Source organism: Perca fluviatilis, chromosome 8, assembly GCF_010015445.1.
Source record: "Perca fluviatilis chromosome 8, GENO_Pfluv_1.0, whole genome shotgun sequence".
Taxonomy (NCBI): domain Eukaryota; kingdom Metazoa; phylum Chordata; class Actinopteri; order Perciformes; family Percidae; genus Perca; species Perca fluviatilis.
This window is the reverse complement of record NC_053119.1, coordinates 27,927,195-27,954,543: the sequence shown is the minus strand read 5'-3', so window position 1 is coordinate 27,954,543 and position 27,349 is coordinate 27,927,195. Positions and strand designations below refer to the sequence as shown.

The following is a 27,349-nucleotide window of genomic DNA, read 5'->3' as shown; positions in this document are numbered from 1 at the left end:
ACACACACACACACACACACACACACACAGCTGACATCACAGGCTGTGTGCATGTCAGGATGTATCCATCAGGCTGACCTTCCCTTAGCTTGGCTCCAGACGGGAGACTGATAGATCCCTGGAACCCCGCAGCATTTACACACACACACACACACACACACACACACACACACACACACACACACACACACACACACACACACACACACACACAATGTCAGCCAGTCTATGGTAATGGCTTTGATCTCTTTCCTCTCTGTTTCAAATACTTCGTCATTGGCCCTTATGCAACTATCTTTTATTCAATAGGCAGGCAGTTATACATAAAGAGCAACATGTATACTGAAGCTAAATAAGATCTTATACTGGGTATGTTGAGAGCACTGTTGTGATATAGTGCTGGTTGAGGAGAGAGATAGCTGTCCAGTGCTAAAAGGGAAAAGCACTTCATGAGAAAAGAGCATAAAGCACTTCATGAGAAAAGAGCCTGCCATTAACTTTTCTCCCCTCTATCTCCTTCTCTTCTCTTCTTTCCCTTTCCTCCCTTCTCTTTGCCTTTTCCCCTCTCTCCAGCCCCGGCTTTGCCCTTGCCTAATGTAAAAGGCTCGGGTTGATGCTGTGAATGACTCCCTTCCTCCCCCGGGGTACTCATCTACATATTCATGCCATCAAAAGTTCCTCCACAGCCTCTTTGAAGATGCACCATAGAGAAACACTTTTCTAGATATATTGCATGGTGGTCGCTGACTGTGAAATCAATGTGCGGAGATACATCCCCTACTGTGCACCTGTGGCTCACACCAACCCAAGACACACAAACACACACACACACACACACACACACACACACACACACACACACACACACACACCTCTCCAACCGCTCCACCTGCTCTCATCAAATCAGAAATTGCTGCACAGCGCACAAGCCAGGCATAGCAGTACTCATGTAAATGCACAGTTATGTAGGCAGAGAATGTAGATTGCATTTAAATTTAGAGACTGTGTGTTCCAGCTGGTTCAGAGGTGGAAAGGAGGAGGGGGATATCTGGACAAGGTAAACTTTTTCACAGAGTCCTTGAGAAATGTCTAGCAGGGGCGACATTCCTGATGTTCAAGGTCCTGAAAACAGACCTCCCTTGCTCTCAGGAAAAAAACACAGCCAAAGCGCTGACGAGGCTGTCACTGTTTTACCTGTTACGGTAAAGTATTAGCATTCCTTGCGACTCGAGCGATAACACTACAACGAGGCACATGAAGGCCTATGGAAGGAAAGAAGGAGAGACGAGGGAGGGGTCGACATCCGAAGAATTGGTCATTGCATTTGCGATAATATCGCGATATGTTAAAACGCGATTTCCTAATCGCAAAGGCTGCGATTTGGTCACGTGACTCACGAGAGCAAATCAGTCCGCACTCCGTAGTCCGCAGAGAAAGCATCAACTTAGCACGCTAACGGTACGCCGTACCTTGAGCAGATTTCTGTCATTCAAACAACTCTGAGTTGTAGTTTAAAACTTGTAAGGGTTTTATTCGGGCTCCAGTCCACACATGCAGTTAATGAATACAGGCACGCAGAACTGAAGGCTCGGTTAGCAACGATTAGCTCTGATTAGCGGTTAGCTCCGGTTAGCTCCATTATAAAGATATGGAGCGGAGGAGACTGCCGCGGAGAGGGGTAACAACCAGACTCTGATAAATGACGTTCGGGGAGCTGTCACAGCAGCGTGGCCACGGTGTTTCAACGGTTTTATTAGTACAGTTAGCTAATCCCACGGCAACACCAGCATGCTACTACTAACGTAACGATAGCCTCTCTGAGCTAGTGCAGCGTCGTTGACCGCCTCGCACCGCACGCAAACTTCATGAGGGAGGGAGGGGCTGGAGGCAGCTCCTCTGTGCGCTGTTAAAGAAAATACACCGATGTATATATTTTACTTATTTAACTGTCTAGTAAAGTTCAAAGACAGTGTTTAAAAAATGCAATCCACATGTTTACATATGTCTATGTAAATAATAATTAAATAATCTAAATACTACTAAGTGTTGTAAAGCCACATTTGTTTTATATATTCTGCAATCTGCACTTTAGTGTGATTTATTTCTGACTTTCATATGAATGTTTCCACCAGGCTTGGTCAGTGCTCAATATACTACTGGGATTGAAGTAGTTAAATAAAAGAGGTCATTCATATAAATTCACGCATCACCTAATTTCACCATCACATACAGGCCTGGCCTCCAGGAAAGAACAGCTTGTTTAATCTATCTAATCTTGTGAAGTTCATACTATACAATGATTTATTGCTAGTTTTTGTTGACTAATACAGAAGACAAAGAGCTTAAAAAATAATCGCATATCGAATCGCAATCGCAATATTTTTTAAATAAATCGCAATTAGATTATTTTCAAAAATCGTTCAGCCCTAGTCACTGGTACTGTTATGATAATGCAAAAAAGCAACAGACTGCAGCAACTCGAATGCATCATAGCAGCACTAATGTAAGTAGGTATGGGTGACAGCTGCGGGTGTGCTCGTGCTGATTCAACACAACCTGAAGTAGGGTTCAGCTCAGCAACCTACAGAGGAAGTAAACTGAGAGCTAACATAGATAGAATTTGCACGCTCAAAGGTTGTCCCTGTTCCGTCTCACAGTCTCACCAGCTCACATTTAACTGCTCCCTCCTTTATGAGGCATTTTATATATTGAAATATTCAGTGGGCAGAGAGCCACCCCTGTCACATGGCACACATGGCACATGGAGCCCTGTCGTCGAAGTGTGGCACGGTCAATATTAGCGCATGGGATATGCCACGTTCTCTCACATGGCATCACCCTATGTCATTACACACAAGCTGTTTATCAAATGGGGCTGTGTTCATAGTAACATTAGATAACATATCAGATTTACTGTTAGGTAACATAGAACATCAAACACATAATGTATTGGCTTGGCAATACATTTGGTGCTACTGAAAATTTCGCTCGATGGTGTTTTAAGCCCCCAATGTCTCCTTCCAGGCAGCGCTGCGACCGTTGACTTCAAGGCACCTAACCTTAACCTTAACCCTAACCTTAACCCTAACCATAACTATAAACATAACCATAACCATTCCCTAATCCTAGTGCCTTCCAGGCAGCGCTGCCTGGAAGGAGACATTGGGGGCTTAAAACACTGATAGACGAAAATGTCTCCCCCCTTGGAGAAACAGTGTAGCACCCCGCCCTCTCTCGTTTTGTAATCCCTCAGCTCGCAAAAGCTTCCATTAGCAACGCTAACAACTCCAAAAACCATACAATGAGCGCTGCTCAGTTGTTCCTTTGTGACGTCTACGCAGCGCTTCATCGTTCCTGGTTGGTAATTACCTTTTTCCTGTGGTTATTATTATTCTCCAGCATGCGGCTGTAAGTATTACATCTCATTTCCACCTGCAGCCAGCGGGCTGTCCCCAGCTCCCTGCAGTACCCTCTATAACCCCCACCCCCCATCACCTGGTGACGGGGTCAAAGGGACAGACCTCTCGCTCTGGGTGGAGGTGGAGGGAGAAATGACAGAAAGGAGATGAGGCAGGGAAAGACGGAGAGGTTAGGTTGGGCACAACAATGGAAGATGGATGCCCTCTCCATCAACAGCCACCCACCCACCTACACACACAGAGGCACATATTCTGTCCCTTCTGCCTCTCTTGTCAAAGGGAATGATGCCGGTAAATGATGGGTATCTGTCATACAGAGATGCTTTCTGCGCAAACAGCCTGGAGAGAAGACGTAGTAGACGCAAAGAGAGGGCCTCAAGTCTCTCCAGCCCTATTAGGGTAGTAGACTGACAGTCAGACAGTATTAGGCCAGTCTACAAGCCACTGGCCAGACACTGACCCAACCCTCAGGCATGTGCAGCTCTGCTCCATGAAAATCTGACTTTTAGTGGAATCTCAAAATAATAACTTGAAAATGGGTAATTGGTATCACATGACGGCAAAAAAAACTATATATCACAAGACAAAAGATGTACACGTTTCTTGGAAAGTCGCTGCTGGCCCTTCAGAATGATGCCATGGCACCCTCATTCTCTGTTCGTCTGTACTCCCCGCTGTCAAAATGCCCAGAGGGAATATGGGTCACACAGTGAGCTGGCTAGGAGTGGGCGAAGCCAAACTAAAGGCAGAAAATCAGACAGACGATAACAAATTCTAACACCCAGTCACTCAGTCAACCAGCTTAACCAGCTGGCAAGCCTGTCAGCGTGGCTGAGACATTCACCAAAACAGACAGGAAAGCAGCATAGCGAGCAGCGAGACACATTACGCGGACGGGCGCAGGCGCTCAGTCAGGCAGATGAGATTGTTTCTGCCGCTAAAACCGAAGCCTTGATCACTAAAGCAGATTAGAGAGAACGAAGGATTCAGTGAGCGAGACTTAAACCTTTCGCCCGGCTCCAATCTGTCCAGCACAGTGCAAGTCCCAGCAGGGCAGCCCAAAGCCCAGACATAAACTGCAAAATAGACTTCATATCTATCGTAATATTTATATCACAGCCTTTCAGTCAAAAAAGCCCAGCATGACAGTTATGTAAACTGCTGGCCAAACCAATCACAATCTCATCTGCTTGCTTGCTTAACTGTCTGTCTGTTTCCCTCTCTTGCGGTTTGTCTGTATTTTCTGCTGTCTGGTTGACAGCATTATTGTCATTTTATCGTTGAGTTTTCTTCAGCAGTTGCTATAGTCCAATACAGTCCAGGGCAAGAAATCTCAAGGCTCTGCATTGATATGTCCCATTCTGCTGATTTAGGGTGACTAAGACAGAGATCAAGCGATAAGAGGGAGAGGAAGAGGGGGCACAATCAATGTGGTCGGCTGGCGGAGCCGTACATACTGGATTTGTGGTTAAAAAATAATCCATTTAAAATGCGGCGCCTGAGAACATATAGCTAGGAGCCACGGGGGCGCCGTCCAACTGTTGTAATGACATACGTACATCTCCCTGCCATTCAATACACGCAAACGCACACACACAAAACACATGGGCACACACACACAGTTTCAATCACAAATGCGGCTCTGGTTGACTAGTTCCTTATTTCTGGGGCAAGTGAAAGAGCACATGGGGGAGACATTTGCACGGCAGACTGCAAAACTCCCCTCCACCGACACCCCAGACATACAGTGCATGGGCTACATTTCACTACCTCTACCCCCCCCCCCCATCCACCCCGCCCTGTCTCTATCACTTTCTCTTGTATGACTACCGTCTTCCTTCCTCCCACCCAGTCGGGCAGTAATACCATCTCCTGCCTAATCAAATTCTGCTGTGTGTGACATGAATTCTCGGTGCCCATGCTGCGCTGCCTCGCGACAAGCTACAGGGCCGCAGAGAGCTGTAACTAAACCTCACACAGGTCCTATAGAGCAGCTCCCCATCTCTCCAAAATTTAACACGGGAGAGTCCTCCTGGATATGATTCCCCAGCCTTACTCCTACATTCTATCTGCCTGTTTCTCTGCTTGTCTCAGTGTCTGCTTTCTGTCCGTCCGTCTGTCTGTCTGTCTGTCTGTCTGTCTGTCTGTCTGTCTGTCTGTCTGTCTGTCTGTTAACATCATACACGCATAACAGTGATTTCATAAGCATACAAGAAAATACAACGATCCCTAAACACGCCCTCCAGAGTGTCCTTGGGGAAAGGTGAGGCCTCTACCGATCACGAGTCTTCTCAGCCCTCCTTAGACTCGTGTCCCTCTATCTGTCCCAGCATGCCGCCTGCCCGCTGTGCCTTCAGACACTCTTAACGCCGTTTGTCACGCTGCATTCTTCCCTGACAAGAATTAGAAAAGTCATCACGTAGAGAAACAACAGCAGGATTATTAAGGCTTTAGGAAGGAATTCGGATGAATAGGCCGTCCCCTCATAGCATCATCAGAAGACTTCCTGCTAAGACAAACGAAGACAGATAGTGTTGTGTGTGGTGTGTTTTTGGACTTGTAAATACAAGCAGCAGTTTCTCATGTCAGGATCAGTCTTGGAAGAGACAAAGACGTGTCATGAAGGGGTACAGGTGTGTGCTTTTGTGCTTTCTTTCTCAAAGTGTCAGCCACACGGCTTGGGCTGAGAAACTACTACTGGTAATTAAATGTTTTCGCACACACACATTCATGGATATGTATCGATTCATAAAACAGTGAGAAGTTTCTCATGTTAGTTCAAAATAAGCCACACTATTTCCGTTAAGAAACAGAAAATACAAAAGTAAAAGCAAATCTCTATCTGAGCCACAGGCGCACAATATATAATTTGGCTGCATTGTGGAATGCAGCGTCAACTCCTTTCTTAGCGCAGGCAATAATAATAAGAGATGTCTTCAAAAACAATCAGTCACAATGACAGGTAATTAATTTGACCAAGCAACAGTGCCCTGCAGTCATTTGTAAGAGTAGTCCCAGTTATTCACCTCTCAATGACAATACCCATGTATCGTTTATTTCTTCCCTCTGTCATATAGAGAGCGATAATTTTCTCCCGTCCCCTATACGGTCTACCATGACAAACAATGAAGGCATGCTCGGCGTTTAAAATGCCATTGTCTATTGAGGGAAAACAATTACTGTACAGCAACAATCAATACGGCATTATCCTTTTCATGTAGCCACACTTGAAGATTCAATTATTATGGACAAAATGTCATTGCTATTTCTGCTGTCGTGGCCTCACTCAAGGAGAAAACAGACAGATTTGAATCCATCCAAATAGTAATTTGACTCATATCTATTCTGGCTACCACATGCGCTAGGTCCCCCATATACGCACATGGGTGGAGCGGGGGGAGGGGGGGGGTGGAATTAAATACATTCATGTGTCTGATTAAGACATAAATGTATTAGCTTAGTTAGGCTTTGACTTGGAAGTATCAATGTGGTGGACTCGCCAAGAGGGGGGGATATCAGTGAGTGATTGTAAAGGCAAGTGACAGTGAGGGTTGATATCCCAGAGGATGTGGGACTGGTTAACCCTGGCTATGGGTTAAGTTGCTAAGTATTAGAGTTGAAATTAACAATTATTTTCATTATTAATTAGTTTCGTTAACTCCTAAATTGTTAAGTTTATAAAATGTCATGAAATAGTTCATCGCAATTGCCCCTTAGCTTTGGTTTGAAATATACAGTCAAAATAATAAGGTCACTTGATTATTCCATGAAACACACCAAGCCAAAAACAGAAAATGGAATGTGATGCACGTGAGACATAATGAATGGAGGGGCTCTTGTTTTTTTTCTGAGGCTAGGCATGTCAAATTGCCCTTAAACGTGATAGTCTTTGGTTTCTGTTTCGCCCTCAAGTTAAAAACCTATAAACAAAGATACAGACAGGGGGAACGGCCGTGTTTACGAGACCAAATGATAAAGTATAATAAGAAGTGATAGCACCACCTGAGATTGGAGACTGTTGCTCTTGGGAGTCTAATGACAGATAACATTGTTCAGCTCTTTCATGGATGCAGGGATATTTTTTTCCACGACAAGACCAGGGAAGGGATGACAAATATGCTTTCATTGTGGTTTGCATGTAATAAAAAACATTCCACACAGTTATGCATGTCCTGTGACAGCTCTGTAACTGATGGTTGCCTTCCTTAACCAGGTGTTTTCCTGTCTTAGCTTACCTTGCCCAGAGGGAAGACCGTCCCCTCTCACTGAACGCACACACAACAAAGGCATTCTGGCTCTGAACATTTCTTTTTTGTTGTCGAGAGGCAACAGACAGTTTTACAGTATGAAAACAAACTGTGGAGCAGCAACGCTGGAGGTGCCTGCTGGAGTCAATGTGAATTTTAAACCAGCGCTAAACATGACACATTTATGATTTCTCAGGCAAGAAATCATGCACTGAAGGCTGTGTACAGTGGAATTCACTCTTTCTCCTCTATTTGTCTCCCTCTTTCCTGCTTTTCTTCTCCTCTCTCCACTTTTCTTCTTCCGCAGTCTGTGTGAGCGCTCTGAGGGTGCTGCTGGAGGGAGTCCAAAAGGACACAGTGTGAAATGAACACGGCTCTGACCTCCCAGACACCCCCGACACAGCCAATCAGATCACTTCTCCCCGACACATTGGGCACTATAATTGGTCGGTGGGAAATATGACCAGTGGGGATTCAAGTGGCGGGAAAAAAAAAAAAAGCGAGGGAGTGAGGAGTACAGGAGGGAGTAAGGGAGTGGTGCTATGGCTCCTCTGTGCACTTTAACCGACCCTTTGCCCAGGACAGGACAGGAAATCTCCAGAACAAAAGCTAGCTGTCATCTCCGCCTGACAGGCTCGCTCTGAACAAAGCTGCTCTCAGCTGACTGGCAAACCGACCAATCCCTAAGGGAGGGAGCCTGTTGTAATCTGGTTCTGTCTCACAAAAAGACGTCTCTGGTGAACGCAGCAAAAGAGCGTGCCCTGAACCCTCAAACAGGAAATGAGTCCGCATGTCGTTCCTTTCCCTGAGATGGGGCCTCAGCTGCAGCCAATAGAAAGTTGCAAACAACATTGCGCGTATAAATACAAACATGCCCATAAATTGATATTCACACAAATGTAAAAAACAAAACAAAAAAAAAACCACATAAATGAATCCACATAATGTCTCTCTGTTTTCCTCTCTTCTCCTTCTTTTAACACGTAGGTATGGATGCGTACACACCCTTCTCCCAGACATCCCTGCTCACAGCTGCATGCCCCGGGCCTTGTCCAGCCCAAACCCAGACTCACATCAGCCACATTCCACAGCCTCCCAAAGCCCCAGAGGGCAGCTTCACAGCTGGGCACCAAGCTGGGCTGTTCCCTGCCTCTCTGGCTCAACTTTCACCACCCCCAGCCCCCCACCCCTTCCTCCCCCCTTCTGCTCACCATCTCACACACCCTAAAACAGAACATATCTTTCTTTCACCCCTGCATCAGTGTTTCAAATTGTTCTGCAGGAGAAATTGTCCTGCTCTCGCTGCTACATGATCAGGTTAAACCGAAGTGGCTGAGGCCACAACAACAGTGGATCAAGATGACAAAGAGCTGCTGGAATGTTAATGAGGTCTTTCAGATTCTGCTGCCATTGAATATTGTTTTATTCTCTTATTGTAGCGGGTTTGTTTTTATTAAGGTGTGTCATGTTGACAGGGGTAAAAAGACATGTCAGCAAACAGACTACATAATCTAATCCCTTCATCTGTGACTGTGAGGCAGCAGCAGAGCAGTCAATATACAGTGTATGAAACTGACCTCATCATGCAATAAATAAAGGTATGGCACAATTGCAAACAGGGACCTGGTGAGAAAATCCTCCTCTTTTCATACTTGTTTGCTCAGAAGCAACATTAAGAGTACGTGTGCTGTCATTTCCCAAACTATCAATTAAAGGTGAGAATGAGTTGACTGAGAGTTGAGTCAGGTCTGATTACATTATCAGCATCAAAGTTCCCACAGCAACTCTAAGATCCAGATGTAAAGGGTGAAGAAGCACATTTCCCACAGCTTTAACCACAAGGAATGTTGCATTTGGGGAAACAAAAACTCATGAAGAAGCCTCAGCGACATGTGTCCTTCCTGTCCATGTGGTTCTCGCTGGCTCCAAAAATGAGAAAACACTATAAACAGCAGGCCGATTGGACACAAAAGCTGATTCTACAGCAAAATACCCCCCAACTGGCAGTACATTTACATGTTTCTGAATGTGAGTGTGCGAATGTGGGTGTGTGAGTGTTAATGGATGTGTGTGTCTGTAAATAGTTAAGGTCGGGCTCTGTTTCATCATTTCAGTAAATGCCACGCAGTATATCAGTCTAACTGCATACGTCTCGGGCCATTTCCATATCTGTAATAGAGAAAGCCCATCTCCCCTTTAGAGCCGCTCCTCCACTGTGCTCAGAGAGCCCAAATAACACACACGTGTGTGCACAAATGCATACACACACACACACACACACACACACACACACACACACACACACACACACACACACACACACACACACACACACACAAACGCATCTCTGATGAGCTGACACAGAAAACTAGATTTATTAAGGGGAGGGAGAAAAGGAGAGATGCGGAATGCGTGTGGGGGGTGTAATTTCAGCAATGGACACAAGTTGTTGTAGACAAAAACACACACACACACACACACAAAACACAACGCCCCCCACAATCGCAGCCGTTAAGTGCATCACTCTCCTCCAAGAGACCTGTTTATATCAGACCCGTGACACAAAAGCCACAGCGGAGCGGCATGCAGGCTTATCTCTGCACATCCCTTGAAACGCGGCATAGCCCCCAAAGAGCTCCCCGGCGCTCCACATGCCACTTTCAATTAGTTCCACAAAGAGAGTCTTCCTCTACCAAAACGAAGATGGGAGCTCATTACTGAATTCCTCTCTACTCTTGGCTTTGAAATATAGATCAGGAGGCTATGTCTGACTGCTGGGGCTCGGGATGTGCCATTCGCCGATCATGCCACACCAGTCCAGAGCAGATGAGCGCAGAGTGCCGTCTGATGGATTAGCCACCCCTCAGGTTTAACAGCCACTGCAGCTTACCTTCTATCTCGCCATTAGCTCTCTGCCTACCTCTCTTTCTCTCATTTGCTTTCTCCCTCTTTATATCTCTCTCTCTCCACTAAACAGGCTCCCTGAAGCCACAGCTCTCAGCACTTAAACCCACAAATGGGAAAATACCAGTTCTAATAATCTGATGAGAGCGCAAGAGAGAAGCAGCGGAGCAAATGTGGATATCATATCGCACAGCGGTACTATTATAGTAAGCGTAGACACGCAGGCAGGTGCTGATAAGGCAATGCAAATTCATTCAGGTATTCTAATGCAACTAAAGCTGAGCAAAGCTGCAAAGGTGGACTGTTATGTAGGAGTTCATTAAGGTTAGGTTTGACACATTAAAATCCAGAGACTCAAAAGTACTCTGTGATAACAAAATATGACACGACTGCTAAAAAAAATAATGCATGCCAATTACGAATTATTCGGAACGGTGACACACGGTGACAATGCTTTCGTAAAAACATGGCAGCTGCATTCAGCCTGAGATTTAATATTCGGTGAGAATCTATTTCTTATCTGGCCAGAGCAGAAAACACAACAGCCACCGTGATGCAGCTACGCTAGTTAATGGTTTCCCCTCAGGACCAAAAACAGAACGTTCACTAACATCTACTGTTTACTTTGTGACTAATAATCTCATTAACTACACATGGGCGTCCATGCTGCTGCACCATGTTGAAAACACTGGGTGCATGTGTGTGTCCGGTGTGCACGTAGCCACCGTGACATCTTTAACCACACACAGTATGTTTACTGTATATCTTCAATTAACAACTTCCATTAGCACCATCCTCAGTGGAATGTGCCCCCGAGTTAGTCAATCTACCCTGTCAATCAGCCACTATGTACAGGGGTATTAGACACAGGGGTCGAAGTTTCAGTTGCTAGGCCACTGATGGAGATTCAGTGTAGCAAGGGGAGAAAGAGGTAGGAAAGGAGGAGTGGGTGGCTGTAATGGCAGTGAGAGAAGAGTTGTATAGGGTCTTGATACTCTCTGATTCGCTCGCTATGCAAATCACAACAATCACAGGAAATGCCTGGGCCTTGGCTCCAGCTAATTGCCACGCAATAACAAAGGAGGGCTTCCTTTGAGCGGAGAGGCAAATTAAACATTAGTTTAGAGTTTTCTTGGAGACCGAGGGATGTTATAATTACCCAGAAACCAACACATCAGCACTTTTGCATGCCACGCGTCCCCACTCCCGTAGCCTGGCGCTGGAAAACAAATGTATCTCATATTCTGGGAGAGAGGCGTTTGGTGGGGGGTGAGTGGGGTGTAGGTGAGGAGTACCAGGAGGGAGAGGCAGCGGAGGGGGGATGGGGGGATGGGGGAGGAGATAGTGAAGGGCATGGAGAGAGATGACAGCGGAAAGCAGGGGATGGGGGAGGACAGAGATGGAGAGAGACGTGGGAGGATAATGAGGGGAAAGGAGGTGGAGAATGATAGCCCGTCTCTCCAAACCACTCCATGCTGGTAGTGAGGCATCAAAATGTACACCCACTATTAGCATATTGACCCCACCCCTCTCCTCTGGCCTTTTTCCCCCTCATTACCACCAGGCATGGTGCATAAGAAACGGGGAAACACAAACCGAGCTCATTTCCCATCACATGTTAGCCTAAATGTCACGGCAGCGAAGGAATGAGAACACAGAACAAATGGCACGTCTGTGCCGTGCAAATGGGTGCTAGTTTGGCCGTCTAGCTGGCCACCCAAGGGTTAAGTCTGCGAGCGCTTCATTAATGTGGGTCGTGTGAAGTGAGGCATGTTGCAGGCGAAGCAAACAAGGCTGGATCTAGCTGAGATATGCAACCATGGAAACTTCAGGAGACGTCCTTGGATCTCCTTCCCTCCAGGGAAGGGAGGCAGAGTCCCTGCCCCAGTCGGGAGCGCCGGCGTTGGGCCTTGAGCGATGTGATGTGTCCTGGATGGCTGGTTCTATGTTGGTGATCTATGTCTGAGGGCAGCTGCAAAGCCTGACGTATTCACCCAGTCTGTCTAACCTAAATGTTTATGAAGGTGCCTGTCTCTCCCTTTTTCCTGCAGCAAGACCCTGCCCCCCTATCTGTCTGTGGGTCTGTTTGTCTATTTCTTACCAATCTGCAAGATTGCCAGCCTGTCTCTCTGTATGCCTGCTGCTCTATCTGGCTTTAGTGTCTGCCTATATGTCTGTCTGACTGTTTTTAGGTCAGGTCTGCTTGCTTGCCAGAACGTCTGCCTTCCTTCACACTGTATGGATGCATGAGCTCATACGAGCCACTGACCATGCCCTGGAAATGTAATCGTCCAGCACAGTTGGATGTTTGTTTGTGCTTGCACACACAGATGTGCATACAGGAGTGCAAACTGCCCGCCATGTACACAAACAAAAGGAGGTCCACCCAGCTATAAAAGGAGTTTTTTTTTTTTTTTTTTGTTAAGCAGAGCCTGGCTGTTGAGTGCTCTGTTAGTATTTGTGCTCTAAAAGCACAGGTTGTGTGCTGTATTAGTCACACAAAGCTAACCCATTTCTCACTTCTCTCTCTCTCTCTCTCTCTCACACACACACACACACACAAACCCCTCTACGTCAGCAAGCCAAACTCATAAAACACTTTAATTGGCATGTAGTAATTTCACTAGTTCTTATAATAAAAGAAACCTTTTTTCTACCCCAATTGCTTCTCCATGTTTATGTAATGGAGCTTGTTATTTTCTGCCGTTTAATATCCCTTCTCATATAACTGTAGGCTATGTGAATAACAGCCTTAATAGACCTTAGGTCCTCAAGGATTAGTTACTTTTAGGGAAATCGGGGCTGCAGTGATACTTTATTTGCAAGCAATCCAGAGCAGTGACATCAGTTAATTACCTAAATTGGAGCGGGATCAGGCCAGGCATGAGAGAGATTATGACACAGGGGCAGACCGAACGGCTAGAGGGACACAGCCCAGTGTTTCTGACACCAGCGTTCAGGGGAAGAAGGAATTACATCACTGTCAGGGTTATGTAAAACACTAGACCTGCTGTAAGACTCAAACCCCCTCTGAGAAAAAAAACATGTAGAAGGAAATAACTCCTTGAGAGACAAGGAAGTTCAGGAAGGCTATAATCAAGAAAAGCAGAGTGAGTCAACTTTTGCATCACTCGATATTTATGCATGTGGATAAAGAAAACTGCAAAAAAATCCATCAGTACTTCCAAGAAATGACACCCAGGCTAAAGATAATGTATGCTCTGTGTGGTAAAAAAAAAAAAAAAAAAAAGAAGAAGAAGAAAAAAAAAAAAGAGAGAGCTGCTAGTGGGCCGGCACTAGAGGGGGTATGAGATCTCCACCTCTTCATCAGTAGACCTAAAGTCTATCTCATAGACGCTCAGGAACCCAGAGGGGAGATCAAAGTCTGTGTGATCCAGTGGCTGTTATATCTCCCCCCGGCCTGCTCTCCCACTGCGGGGGGCCTCCTGTTACGGAGGAGAGGGAATACAAAACACTGACCTGGTCTCGTCTACGCATGCAACCTTCCCGGATCTTTAGCAAGGATTTCATTCCCCCCCCCACCCCACCTCTGCAACTACATTTACATTCCACTTTGCATTCCATTAATTTCCATTTGACCACACTTGCATGTTTTTGCGGGCCAACATGAATAGTCATGAGCAGCACATGCGCTCACAAAAAAAAGATACGCAGCCTCAAGCACACAAATGGGTTGCATCTTCTTTTCAGTCACTGTTCACACTTAAGGGGAATCATTTTAGCCTCTGCAGATCTAATTTGGTAATGTCTTTTAATTCAACATGTATTTCAACATGCTCGTCAATTATGAAGAAAAAAAAGCAGCTGCTTTCCTGTTGTCCCCACTCCATTATTCACCTTGTTATAAGCTCTGATTTAAATTCAGCGATCCCTCCCTCTGACTATCCTTTCCCGTGTGCTTTGCGATGAAGCGAGGAGACGGGGCCTGATTGGACCCTGTTTTTCTTCCCTCAGTGGAAAGGCATCTCAACAGGCCTGCTATTGACCACATCCACCAGGGGAGGGAGTGGGTCAATGTAACAGAGAGCAGGGGACCATTTTGGACCACTTAACTATAATCAGTAAATGCACCCCAGTTGCAATTAGCGCAGGGCCACCCTGAAAGTGTTCGTTTTTTTGCTCACAGCTCTGTCTGCGTTTTATTCTGCTCCACAGGAACCTTGTAATGCAAATAGCACTCTTCACTCCTGGCTTAACAACGGGAAAGGAGGCGGTAGGTGTGGCGGAGCATGCTGCTGCACTTACTTGGAGGGCATTTTAACGAACACAGTTGCTTAACTGTCTGTCTTTCGGGCAGAAATAATCTATGAATTCTAATATATTCGTAAAAGTACATTTCTCTGCTCCAGCCAACTTGCTGTAAAATAAAGCTTTCAAACACTGGGCTCAAGTGGTGAGAGCAAACTGAGGATCAGCATCTGCGGGCTCAACATTTGGGGCCGATGATTTACTCTTGTCCAGGGTCTGCCCTGCTTCAGCTGTCTGCAGTATATCTGAAAGGGCTGTTATGACTTGTCCTCAGATGCTTCAGCAGCCCGGCTTTAGGCAATTAGCCCTACAAAATGGCTTCTTTTCATAAATCACGACTCGGTAGAGCTTGCGAAGGAGAAAGAGAAGATTTTTTTTAGGCTGAAAACAAAAGAGGAGACAGGTAGTTGGTGCTATCACACTGAGCCTCTCCACTGCACCAACACTCTCCTCGACTCGTTTACGATTCACTGCACTTTTAGTCACCCATTGTCCTCCCACCCCCTGCTTTTGTGAAGAAAAGACAGACAGACAAACAAACAAACAAACAGTTTTTTTTTTTTTAAACTAAAGCTGGCATTTCTGGCACTGCTATGATTGATTTGAGCTGCAGTGTGCACTGACGATTCAAAGAGAGAGACCCAAGCACGTAGACATGCACACGAGTTCAAGGAGTCTGTTAAACTCCTTTCTTCCTGCAGTAACGCTTGCCTTTGACTGATTCAAGAGCAGCGGAGTTAGCTCCGTAGCAGCGACGGTGTCTGTGATGCTTGTGGGTACAGGTATTTGACTGTAGGACACGTGTTAGCACACAAACACCCGCACAAAGGAAGGCATACAATACAGTACCTGACCTCCTTTTTGTCTTAACCACCTGTTTACTGTGCTAAAAGGAAAGAACGGTACCCATATTTACACCCCCCCCCCCCCACACACACAACTCCTCTGTGCCACATATGCTGTACATGAGTATATGAAAAGATTTCAGTTAGATATTTATTTGTCTATCCTTTATATTCAATGCATCTTACTAGCCTAGGATCTGTTGAATCTTCTGAAACATGCTGATGCAAAGCTCCTGCTCAGAAACCCAACAACTGTAAGGAGAAATCCAACGCTAAGCGCATATACTGTATTGTGGAAGCTCTCTGCCCTTATGGCCAGCTGAGAGACATGAGGCTTTGTGATCCTATATGTCCTCTGGATGTGATGATTGAAATGCCAGGCAGATTTGCGTAAGGGGCAGAGGTCAGGATAAAGGAAATGGGAGAGAGGAAGAGAGGGATGGACAGAGACAGGAGGACATCGGGGAGAGGGAGGGTGGGAGGGTTTAGGGAGGATGACGACGGATGGAAAGATGTAAAAAGAGTGGAAGGGGGACAAGGGGCAGGGGATCACTAATGAAAGTTCCCTGCTGTTTTCTCAGCTGTCTTCTCAGTGCCATGAGCAGTGTTGTGTACAAGGCCAGGAACTCTGGGTACGCTACTGTAAGTGGGCCATCTCTCCCACTTTCTTACTCTTTCAAAAAACACACTCAGTGGGAATGGTGAATGAACACACCTAAGAACCTGACTGACTTATGATTTTAAAGCCTTATTGTCACCATGGTGACACTATGAACAACAGGGTTGGTGTGGCCCTTTGGGTTTTTCTTTTTTTGTGCACCTCGAGCACCAACGTGTGTTATGTCAGGAGCTTGGCACGAATATTGACCCAGGATGGAAGTGGAGGATGGACCTCTGGGGGCTCCTCAACATCATCCTACGTTTGCATTTAAAAACCTGCTTCAAAACCAGAAAGATGCAAACATATTTGACAGCACTGCTATCAGCAAAGTCACGCCAAAGACTTAGTAACACTTAGTAAAAGAATTGGAAATCTACTCTTGAGTTCTAAAAGAAGAAAGTGTTTCTGCAAGGACAGCTTTGACTCAAAGCCAATAATAACAACACTGTAATGGGTAAAATCTATGCTTTTTTTCGACGCTGAGAGGGAGCACAAACGCACAATGCACACAGCTGGTAACAGGCTGCAGATGAAAGCCAATTTGGTTTCTTTGTGTAACCGAGAGCTTCAGTTGGACCACAGGTCCCTGTGGAACAAAGACGGAGAGAAGCGCAGGGAGGAAGAGGAAGAACTCGAGAGCAAGAGAGGGAGAGGGAATGAGATAGTGAAAGGGAGGAGGAGAGCTGGGCAGAGAAGAGAGAGAGAGAGAGAGAGAAAGAGAGGGGGGGGGGCTGGCCCTGGCCCACCTGGGCAAACAATAGCAGAGAGATGAGAGTGTGGCTCAAGGGCCCTCCCTGTCCCTAAAGTACACAGCTGTTGGTTGGGCCAGGCAGGCAGATCAAAACAGCCCCGGTCTAATTCAGGTGTTGCACCTTCAGAGGCACATATAGATAATTTTGGAACAAGAGCCTTGGTTGCTATGGTGACGGCCGCAACAGAGAGACTCTTTTTAGAACACGTGAAATGATGCTTGTTAATGTTCGTAATTCATTGTGACACAGAACAGAAAACGGGTAGAAAAAGATTTGTATACACTTCCAAAAGACGCAAGGAAGTCTCATTTAAGTCTTTGATGTTGAACGCATTTCCTGCTCAAGCGAGAGCATTATGCTGTTTATTTGCGTGCTGAAAGCAGCTTGTGCAGGATCCGTGGTGTGTGTTAATGGATTTGTGTAAAATGTCTATTACTGCGCTTTTGATTTACACTAAGGTGCTCAAGCCTTAAATGGAATGTCTACAGAAAACATGTGTATGCGCCTTCATGTAAGCCTTAGTTGCTCTTGATTAGCAGTGAAAGCGTAGTGTTGGTGAATGACCTGCGAACGTCTGCTTGAAATGACCTGTGAAAGCCTGGTTTGTATGTTGATGGTGAATGGAGTCCGCTTGAAGCCAAAGTGTGTATGTAATATCATATATAGAACCACAGAGGAGGGGGAGATGCAAGTAATTCCCTTCCACTGGGTACAAGGACAACACTGTAGCAGGATCTGGAAAGATGAGACCTGGAGCACACGGTTATAGTAAGAGCGATTAATAAGGTGCGGCAAGACCTTACCTTTCCAGACCCTGCGACAGTTGTCCTGTCTGTCGAGGCACCGGTTTGAGCTTTAAGTTGGCTGATGCGCTAAGACTCCTTACCCTTCAGACAACAACGCTGTCCTTTTTAAAAAGAAGCCATCTGTTTGATGATATATAGATTCTGGCTGTAATGAAAGACGTGTGTGGTGTGTGTGTGTGTGTGTGTGTGTGTGTGTGTGTGTGTGTGTGTGTGTGTGTGTGTGTGTGTGTGTTGCTGCCTCCCTGACGTCAATGCTGTGTTTAAAGGGGGTGATGTGAGTTATGTTCAGTTCATGCTGATAACACGCACTGAGATGCCGTGTTTTCTCAGCTCAGTGATAGCCGGTCAGGGGCAAAAACCTGGTTCCACATTGCATGTGTTTACTGTATATATGTGTGTGTGTGTGTGTGTGTGTGTGTGTGTGTGTGTGTGTGTGTGTGTGTGTGTGTGTGTGTGTGTGTGTGTGTGTGTGTGTGCAAAGACCTTCCCTACATGCTGTAAATGAGTCAATCCTGCAGGGCCATTAGGTGGTTTGAGGATGTGAACATTGAACAGGTTGTGTGTAGCGGACAGGACATAACCTCTGTGTTTAATCTCACACACACACACACACACACACACACACACACACACACACACACGTGCGTCTGGTATGGTTGAGCAGCTACAGTTCACATTCAGTAGCTTTCTTTTTCTCGTCTTTTTTATTGTAGTATTTCTGCTTTTTCTTCTCTGTGTTATCTATAATCTCAATGGAACATGCTTTTTTTTTTTGGAAGGGGGGGTTCCTCTGCTGGCTGATATATAGCCTCTTAATGCTCTTTGCTGCCTCCCAGCTTGTGCACTCAATAACCAGCTGAACTCAACAGACAATCCGACGCTCCTCGCTCATAAAACACTGGGATTAGTCAAAGCTCGGTGGCAAATCACACAGGAGAAGTTCATTAGTTTGCATTGGGCTTTTTTTTGGGGTGAAATTTAGCAATGTAGCGGTTTGAATATAGCAATAAAATCCAGCAATTTCCCCCCCTTTGTGGTCTGCTGAAATGATGTCTAAAGCACAGATGTAGACTAAAACTCCCTTATAAGCTGCCCCATTCCTAATGCTAACCCTTTTAATATTTAACCAGGATCCAATACAGGAGTAATTATTTTTCCAAACAAATTACGCCTCAGGCCAAAACCGCCGGAATCTGATACACCACAGCGATACATTCTGTGTCACAAGGCACTATTAGTCATTTTAAATTATTTATCAAGCTTGGGTGAAATAGGATTTGCTTCCGACCTGTTTTATGACTAGCATGCTGCTGCTACTAAACAGAATCGGTCTTCATATTCCAAAAGAAACAATTTCTATGGAAAGCTCCTCTGGCTCATCCTCCGAAAAACCCTGGTGACGACCATTTGTGAGGAGTTCACTGAGAAACAAGGTAAATAAAAGAATGACAATGCTGAAGTACATTCTGTTGAAACAGCCTTTGCCGATGACATCCAAACAAGATTGCTGTGAAAGGCTACTGCACAATAAAAACAGATAGATACATCAGAGTCTCTGTGTTAATAAATGTCATGTCATAAACTTCCCTTGCCCCTCTACCCTTTTGTTGATCCATACATTTCTTAAATGGTATAAAAAAAAAAGAAAAAGACTTGAATCAAACCCGGGATACCATTCTCTTCTTTTCATATTTCCCTCTTCACTAAATCGACATATCTTTTATAAAACATTCCTGATCCTTTCTAAAATCGACTCCCATAAATATGAACAAAGTGAGGCGTTAATAATTGGAATCTAAAAGTCACACGGCGATGTCGCTTTATGACTTTATGAGTGGTGCTGGAAATAGCCTGTGTGGTAAGAACAGAGCCTCATTTAATTCTGCCATCTGCAATGAAAAATAGCAACAACAAAAAAATGTATAGAGCGACAACTGTCACAGTGAATATGAGCTATGTTTAACTGGGCTGTCAAACATCTTCTATCAAGCACGATGAACACATTTAAAAGGGAGGGAGAGGCGGGACATAAAAGCAAGCGGATCAAATCGTTAAAATGGCAGTAAGAGGAAAATCAAGTTATTATTATGTTGGGCCAGGGATGATACTAAATGAAGAGAGAGAGATGGGAGGGGGGTCATCAAAGCCTTTTTTTTTTCTCCCAACACAGGGGCCCCAGCTGGCTGACTGGCTGAACGACGGAGAGTTCTGCCCACTTGCCTGCCGCAAATTAGCCAAACTATTTACCCTTGTATATGCACATTAGCAAATTCCTCCAATTGAGAAAACAAATGCATCTGTTTTGTTCTGTTGAAAACTTCATGGGAGCCTGCATGGGCCTCTGCACACCAGGCATTCTCTGTCAAAGTGGCAGTCGGTCCGAACACACACACACACACACACACACACACACACACACACACACACACACACACACACACACACACACACACACACACACACACACAACACACAGCCAGCATGGAGCCAATTGCAGGTCCCTGCCAGGCCTCCCCAATCTCCCCCCCCCCCCGATCCTCTCCCCGGCTGGACAGCTATAGCTTGGGTCAGTCTCTCTCAGTGTCTCTCCTGCTCTCTGTCTGTCTGTCTGTCTGTCTGTCTGTCTGTCTGTCTGTCTGTCTGTCTTTCCGACTCAGTTTTTATAACTCTCCCCCTCTGTAATCGGACCAATCTGAATTTCATCAATACTCTCATGACCTGCCTTATAGAGTCCCAAAATGAACATTTCTTTTTTTTTTTCTCTAACAAGTCTTCATTGCCCTTGCTGCATAGTTTCCATCCTGGTGCTGGGTTTTAAATATTCATGCGAGTGGATGGAAGAGGTGAGGGGAGGTGGGGAAGAAGAGAAAGGGAAGGAGGGCGGGAAGGAGCAGAGGCAGCGTGCAGCGGTGGGGGCTCCCCCTTTTCTGGAGCTCCCTGCGGAAGGATGGCGGGCATACAGGAATGGTGGAAGGGGGGGGAGGGGGGTGATCAGCAGGAGGCCTCATCATTTATTTAAAACCCGGGGGCACCTGTGCAGGTCAGCCGCTGATGGCAGCCATCACCCTGCCAACCCACTGGTGCTAGACTCCAGAGAAGAAAGACAAATCTGCGGCAAGCAGGAAAATGAATATTCGACTACTTCACCTGTCCAGTTAATGATTTCAGTGGGAAACAAAATTCCATAGTTCCGTGGTTGTAACCCAACGGTTGAGTCTGGACATTTTAATGACTTTTCTCCGTTAGCCTGCGGTGTAATGCAGCAACATTACAAACACCTGTAGCACAAGTTACTTGTGTGCTGCCAACATTTGCTAACTACCCCAAAAAGCTTAGGTGAGGAAAAATCCTATGTTTCAAATAAGCCAATCAATATAGAGCAGACAGATCGCAGTCTCAGTGAGCTTAAGTGGGACGGCTGGCAGAGTTTTAGCAAGGCGGCTTAATTTCCGTCAGCTTAATATCCTGGGAAATGTATGGAAATTGAACTGCGAGGGAGAACAAAGACAAGTAGCCAGGATGAAACGATATGGTGAAAATCAGAAAGCTCTGTCTTATCGTAGGAGCACAAAGTCCTACAGTAACAGGGGTGCACAAACACACACACACACACACCCGGGGATAGGTGTATCCATCAGCCAGGTGGCCAAGTTCACTTTAACCTTAAGAGTTAAATAATTCTCATTCATTATTGTTTTTTTTGTTTTTTTTCAAAAATGACTGTGAGCGGTCGACTACTGTTATGTTCTGATTCATATGCTTGACTACCGGTGGTTAATTAGCTTAGCTGCTACTTGTCTCCTGCTTGCCGGCTGCTCTGTGGAGACACATGGAAGAGCTGCCCAGAGGCAAATTATAAATGAGGAACAGGTTATTAGGATTCTGTCATGCATACTAAGGTGTTATGACTGTCATAAAAAGCACAGCAGTGAATACAGGGAGCAGTAATTATCATTTTACGGGTCTTTCCTTTTATAGACCAGTTCGTGATAATATCCGACGATTTCATTCTACTTTCATCAACAACAGGATGACCCGGGCCCTAAGTGTTCGCAAACTTGAAATATAAAGCTGAAAAAAAAAAAAAAGACGAAATAAACCAGAAAGTCAGCAAAAAAAAAAAAAGTCACAACGTGCCACAGCAACCACCCAGTCAGGCTGAACCTAATGAAAGCTCATCTGCATTAGTAATAATCTGCCACTGCTTGAGGGAGGGGGGGAGCACTGTTCCAGGTGCTGGTGAGGAATGCAAAACAACCACCTTCTAAACACCCCCACCTTCGTTCCTCCACCCTCTTCTCCCCCATTCTCCTTTTCCCGTTCCAGATACTTTCTTGAGAAACCTCACATAAACAACACCTGCACTATTAACAGCGCCGCTGCCACTGAGCGAATCTGCCTTTCCGTCCTTTTTTCTTTATTTTTTTTTTAAATCCATCTTTCCTCTGTGGCAACCCGATCCTGCCATTTACCTACCGTTCTCTTTCTCTTCTGGCACATACGCATTACGCGCGCACACTTTAACACACGCTTCAAAGAACAGTAACTAATAGCAACCTCATTCATTAAAACACCCCTTGATGTTTCGCACGGAGGCAGGGTAAATGTGCTGGAACGCCTGCCCTGTCTGTCTGGTTGTGCGACGCTAACAACAGATAGAGGAGACAGATAGACAGGTGGGGCAGGGGCTCGTCTTACACTCAGCCGCCTCAGCCCCGGCAGTGACGGTACCACCCCTTGATGGAGACAGATACATATTTCATCAGTTGTTAAGGTTTTGACATAAGCCCGGCGGTGTCAGAGATCCTACTGTAGCATCAGCTGCACCCATCTTTTACTGCCACCATGAATAAAAAGATACAGGCTCTAAAATTAGAAAGTGCGGAGAGTTCCATAATATGAGCTTTTTGCGATCTGGATGCATTAAGATCTCTTCTGCCAGAGGCCTTTCGCTTCACACTGATAAGCGCTGAGAGTATACAGACACTGGCCACTTCAGATCGCTGGTGACATCAACGAGCCCTTTCCTCCCTCTCAGACACTGTTGACTCATTTTCCTTTCACTCACAATGTCTAATAGGCTAATTCCTCAGGCTCTACTGCTGTAGCGTATGTACCATATAGGTCTCTCACGTACGTGTAAGTACGAAATCTGTGATGTGTGCAAGTACAAGCTGGCAGGTGCTGACGTGTGCAGTATGTGCAATACAGCTTCAGGCTCCCAGGTTGTTAATATTAAGATGTTTAATTACTAGGGGAAACTGCTCTGTCTTTCTCTTTCCCTCTGTCTAGTGGCAATTAGGCAAGCCTCTGTAAAACTGCCAGTGTGAGAAAGCCTTTCTGTATGTGCACGGAAAAACCAAAAGAAAGAAAAGAACCATGGACTCAAAGGTGGGGCGGAAAGAGAGGGGCTTAATGAATTATTTAAATATGGGGGAAATGGTGCACGCTCTACGGAGAGCCGTTCATAGCACTCGTTCGTACACACAAAACGTACGAAGGAAAAAGAGAGCTTGAGAGAAAAGTTTAAGCTCTGCATAATTTCTCACCTCTGCACACACCTTGGCCAGTTGCTGCGTGAAGTGGGTGTGACTGTCGAATTGTTGTTTCCTGAAGTTACAAAGATAGTTTTGGCGCATTTCTGCCATATTGTGACATTAGAAAGGTGTGTGGGGAATATACTGACATATACAGTAGGGGTGAGCAAAAAAATCGATTCGTATTTGAATCGCGATTCAAGCTCTACCGATTCAAAATCGATTCATAGAATTCCAAAAATCGATTCACATTTTTTAAAATGTTATTGTATGTCTACTGCAATCACATGATAGACAGCTTACAGATATCACACACAACATACACATACATCATAACAGGATGTTAAAATAAGAAAACAAATCCACATGAATAATATGGACAATAAAAGATACTAAATAAACTAAATAAAACATCCACATGAATGTAATAAGGGATGTATAAGATATATATACATACATACATGGGAAAAGTACATACTGTGAATCGATTTTTTAATCGAGAATCGCTTTTGAATCGAAAATCGATATTGAATCGAATCGTGAAGCTAAAAATCGGAATCGAATCGTGACATTTTCGGAATCGTACACCCCTAATATACAGTATATACTGACCCCTTAAGTGTATGTCTAGGCATTCTGTGATAAGAAGTTTTTTTGCGATTCGCACGAACCAATATAGAATATATGAAAGAACATTAGAATATGGATTTGGGTTCAGGTTTCAAATTTGGGAACCCCATTTAGGCTCAGTTGGTAGTCTGAGTTGATGTCTGAAAGTCGCAGCTATGGACCAGGCACCAGCTTCAGTTCCATACCCATGCAGACCTCTAATTGATATACAAAAAAAGACATGGAAACAGAGCAATCCTTTGGAGACACCAGAATCCCATTACCTAAATGAGAAGGCCTTTGGACAGTCCAGCAGACAGTCACGTAGGGTGAGAGAGTATATTCTCTTGACATCCCTTCCTCTGTCTGCACGTTCCACCTCGCTTTCTCTAGCAGCAGCCTCCACATGGCCGGCTGCTGCTAGCTGCACTGCCTCAGGAAACATAACATAAACTTAAATAATTCCACCCATCTCATGGACTTTACCCGATGAAGTAAATAGGACAAACGAGCCTGGGACAAAACTGGGACAAGACAATAATCCCTTTATCGGGCAAAGGGTAGGCTTGACTAGCCAGCTTACCTGTTACATTATTAGCAATAGGCAAGAGGGAAGAAAGGTAGCAGGAAAGGAGACGAGGGTAAAAGAACCAGGGTAGGTCACAAGTTCATGTTGTGACGACGTAAACACCACTCAATAATTAAGGTTAAGGTAATAATTAAATAATAGTAGGGAGACTGTATCCGAGTGCATTGGCACTGAGTGTAGAAGTGCTACAGACAGGCCTATTTGACAAGGATAGATGAGCTCAGCTACATGAGCCTGTATTCGCTAAGCACTGAAGCGAACAAAGTTAAGACTCTAAGCACCCTGCGAGATGTTCTTGCAAATAGCACATCCCTTGTTTACCTTGAATACTAATGTTTTATTTGCATGAGTCAACCTTGCGAAAAAATCTATAAGTCATTTGAAAGGCTCTTACAGCACATGTGACGCTATTCTACGGCAGCCAAAATGCAAACAGCCACGTGTGAGGGATAGGAAACTCCCAACCAAATAGATGTAAGCAAAAGCGGGCGATAATGGCTTTGGATGTGTGATGTCTTCAATGGGCTTAAAATGACTCTTTTTTTTTCATCCATCCTTGCCATATCTACTGTCACCTCACCATATCAACCAGAAACAAAAACTTAAGTGCAAGACAAGACACAGATTAGGGCAGGGTACCAATAATCGATGTTTACAGGCACGGACCGAATTGCTTCAATAGAATCGAGTATCGAAAAACGCAATTGTCATTCAATGCCAGATTTCAATAACTAAGGAGTAGCTCTCATTAGCGTCAGTGAGCCAAAAAGCCTGCAGCATGCTTCTACCAAGTACTAATAATGCTGATGATTGGCTGTCTAACGTTACACGTTTTAGAGGCAAGCAGGAAAAACACAGAGATGGGGCTTATGTGTGTGTGTGTGTGTTGTTGTATTTTGAGACTACAGTGTGCATCACATAGGTGTAAAGGAGCTGAAAAAAAATAAAAATAAAGGTTTGTACCGTAATGTTGTAAATTATTTTTGTTAAAATGGATTTAAATTTTTTTTCGGTATCTGTACCGGTATAGAACATTTTTAAATGGAACCCTGCCCTAACACAGATAGTTTATTTAACAGGAATCAAAGAAGACGACGGGGGGGGCGGGGGTGTTTTTGCTATTGTGAAGGATATAGAGTAACACAGAGCCGGCAGGTTGGAGCTGGCAAATCCCACCTGTATGTAATCTCTACCCTGTAAAGGTACCGTCTGCAGTACAGAAACAGAAACTATCCTGCAATCGTCTCATCTGAAATCATCAAAGATGGTTTGATGTTCTCCTCTAAGCTTTTGAACTCGCCATGAACTCTACCCACAGTCGAGGTTTGTTTGCTGCCCAAACGGCATGTGATGCTGAGACACCCGTAGTGCTCATCCCCCGTGAGCTCATTCTTTGAATTGAATTGAATTGAAAGACTTGCCTCATTCCTCACAATGAAACCCGGTAAAGCAAACACACTCTTGTAGTTGAAATACTGTACGTACATGAAATGATGCATTACGGAAAACCCTGTGTGTGTGTGTGTGTCTCACACACACACACACACACACACACACACACACACACACACACACACACACACACACACACACACACACACACACACACACACACACACCACTCCCAATGCCTCAAACCAGGGTCACCAAGTCCCTGGTCTTGGTTTTGGTGGCTGGTGGGTAATTTTCTGGTCAATGTCAGCCTTTCTTTCCCCTCCAACGCTGCCAAGAGGAAATGAAGGGATGATCTCTCCGCTCTCCTCCACTCGTCACTCCCCGAGAAAACAGACAGGAACATTTTATGGCCTGCTTGTTGCCCTACAGCCCAGGAGCAACAACAGCAGGACAAGTAGTGGTGTTTACTTCATGACGAGCTACTTAAACTGATAGTACGGCACTGCCCTGTTGACATTGTACAATCCAATTCCCATACGGGGATCTTAATATATTGTAAGTTGAGAAGAAGTGTTTATAAAATACAGTTCAATAAAAACTATAGCTCAGATAAAATAATACACCTGTCAGATGCTATAACAGATCAGGAACTGAGGATTTCTGATTGTTTTTTTAATCTTCCCGAATGCAGCAGTTTGAATCCCATTACTGTTCACCTGTTCTCTGTACTGTCTAAACCTTGCCATCTTCCTGTTTTAACAGGAAACAATGGTCTTCAGTGTAGCCCAATTTAAAAGCCAGTGATAAACTGTAAAGATAACAAAACCAAACTCAGAATCCAGTAAATGGGGACCACAAACTTCTCTCTACAGAATCTACACTATGCGCAGTTGCAGAGCCGCCACCTGGCATGTGTCAATGGGTATATGTGTGTGGTTTTGTGTGTGTGTGTGTGTGTATATGTGTGTGGTACCATGGCTTACACACACCTGTTCTTCCCTCAGCCCCGGCACCAGGCCTGGGCCCCAAACAAAGCTTCTCTCTGTATGGACATGGACAATGTTTGATTCCTCGCGCAGTTCACCCCCAACACTGCCTCTGCTGAAACCTAAACACACTATTTGCTACAGGCGAAAAAATACTGTTTAAGAAGTACTGGGAGAAGAAAGAAAAGGCCTTCCCGGAGACTCATCTGGTTCTAATGCAGGGCCCACTGGTGTGGATTACAGGCACATATTACAGGAGAACTCAGGCTGACCCCTCATCTCTATCCCGGGGGGAAATGGGAGCCAGCTATGGTGATGGGGGTCTGAGGG

General features: G+C 45.1%; 1 protein-coding gene across 7 annotated transcripts in view; it reads right to left on the bottom strand.

Annotated features, from left to right (window-relative positions):
• The window catches only part of hipk2 (homeodomain interacting protein kinase 2), a 76,075-nt gene that overhangs the window by 27,759 nt on the left and 20,967 nt on the right, over positions 1–27,349 (bottom strand). The window lies entirely within an intron of this gene.